This window comes from Carlito syrichta, unplaced genomic scaffold, assembly GCF_000164805.1.
Source record: "Carlito syrichta isolate Samal-C Ts95f unplaced genomic scaffold, Tarsius_syrichta-2.0.1 Scaffold117959, whole genome shotgun sequence".
Classification (NCBI taxonomy): domain Eukaryota; kingdom Metazoa; phylum Chordata; class Mammalia; order Primates; family Tarsiidae; genus Carlito; species Carlito syrichta.
The window spans coordinates 1-2129 of record NW_007062055.1 but is presented as its reverse complement, the minus strand read 5'-3'; positions in this window follow the sequence as shown (position 1 = coordinate 2129).

Here is a 2129-nt window from a genome sequence, read left to right as displayed (position 1 = left end):
AAAAAAAAAAAAAAAAGATCAGGTGAATAGGAGGGGTGGGGCACAGGGATCATGCCACTTTCGGCCAAAGGCTGCTGAACATTCAGCACAGTGCAGGCAGGTGCGCTGGTCAACCACCCATTATGAAATGGGCAAACACATGACAGAATCTCCAAAGAAAGTTCTCCCAAACCAAACGCAGCCTCTCACAGCAACGTTAGTGGGTTCATGGGTGCCGATGGGTTCGGGGGAAGCCTGCACAACAAGGGGCCTGCCCTCCAAAAATAATTTCGTCTTTGGGGGAGTCCCCCTTCATAATAAGCACTCGCATTTATTGAGAGGGGATGCCAGCCACAGGGCAAGCACCTCATGCCAGGGCTCGGCTGTGGACAATTGTTCTGGAAATGGGACGGGTTCGAGTGGGGCTCGCCTGTGCCAATGATGCCCAAGATCCACTCCCCACCACGCACACAATGTACCACTCTTGCCCTCTCCCGCCACACCCATCAGCCCGCTTCCTGGCACGGGCCCTTTGTCCTTGTGGGCCCGCTCCCTGGAAGGTCTCTCACCCCTGAGCTGCACAAGCTTGGCTTCGGGCCATCCCTCGCAAGGCCTCCAGGGCCACCTCCCTGGCCATCCCGACCAAGGGAACCTTCCTCTTCTCCTCTCCCGAGCCACTCGCCATCACAAGCTGGTTTGTTTACTTGATAACGCAATCACTCAGGGTCTTCTGAATTTGTTTATGTCTTTTTTTGTTTGTTTTGAGTCAGAGTCTCACTCTTTCTCGCCCAGGCTGGAGTGCAAACGAACAATCACAGTTTACCGCAGCCTCGACCCCCTGGACTCAGGGGAATCCTTCCGCCTCAGCCTCCTGAGAAGCTGGGACCATAAGGGTACCCCCACCACACCCAGCTAATGTTTTGTAGAGACAAGGTCTTGCTATGTTACCCAGGTTATTCTCAAACTCTTGGGCTCAAGCAATTCTCCCACCTTTACCTTCCAAAGTGCTGGGATTACAGGCATGAGCCATTGCACCTGGTGTGTGTGCTTTTAACGTGTATGCTCACTTGTTTATCACCTGTCTTCTTCCTGAGACTGTGAGCTCTTTGAGGCCAGGGAGGCTGTCTGCTGGCTCACACAACGGCTGCTGAATGAATGGGTCGTGGCACTCCAAAGATGTAGTTGAGGGTGAGTACCGAAGGCCTGGTGCCCCAGACATACATCAGATGCATCCGTGAATTTGGGCAGCATCCCTACTGTGTGTCGAGACAGTCTGGCGGGTGCTGCCACACACATCAGCCCAGGTGATCTTTCTAAACAGCCCGGTGGAGCAGGAATCATCATGGGTATCTCACGCATTTAATAACCGAGTCTCACAGACACCGAGAACTGCAGGAAGGCCCTCGGCCAGCAGGTGTTAGAAGCGGGAGAGTCTGGCCCTGCCACGGGCATCTCAGCCATGAAAGCAGAGTCTAATGTGCAGCTAGGAGCTGTGAAATGCCTGGGGAGTGACAACCTTGGAAGATTAAGTGGAGACGTTCTGGCCACAAGTCGGGGGGAACCTCCGAACACCTAGCTGACCACTAGGAAACATCTGTGCCGGCCGTGATGGCGTCCTGGGGTCAGAAATTCACAGGAACAACCGGCTGGCACCCAGGGGTCTGGCCTAGGTTGCCATCTACGCCTCGTTTGCTTACTAGCTGTGTGACTTGTGTCCCTCTCTGGGCTTCAGCTCTTCCGTGGCTAAAATGAGGGTTTGGATCATTGGCCCCCACCTCACAGGGGCTGTGAAAACTAAATGTGCTAAAAACTGAACCAGCGTCGAGAGGGCCTGGTGCACAGGAAGTACTCCATAAACGTGTCGGTTGTGGTGCTGATTATTCAAACTGGATCTGATTGTTGCAGGGGGCTGGTGCTGGGGTCACTGGAACCGTCCGAATAAAACAGGAAGGCCACAGACGCCCCACCAGCAAGCGAAGCGGTCGGGAGCCAGCCTCACCTGGGGACCCGGGAGCCCTCCTCCGGACTCTGGGTCTTCACCCCGCGCGCCCGCTTTACGGATGAGTCCCCCGAGGCCCAGGGAGCAGCAAGCCGGGCCAAAGGGACCCTCCCACCCGGGCTCCCTTCGCACCCAGAGGGCGCCTCGGGCA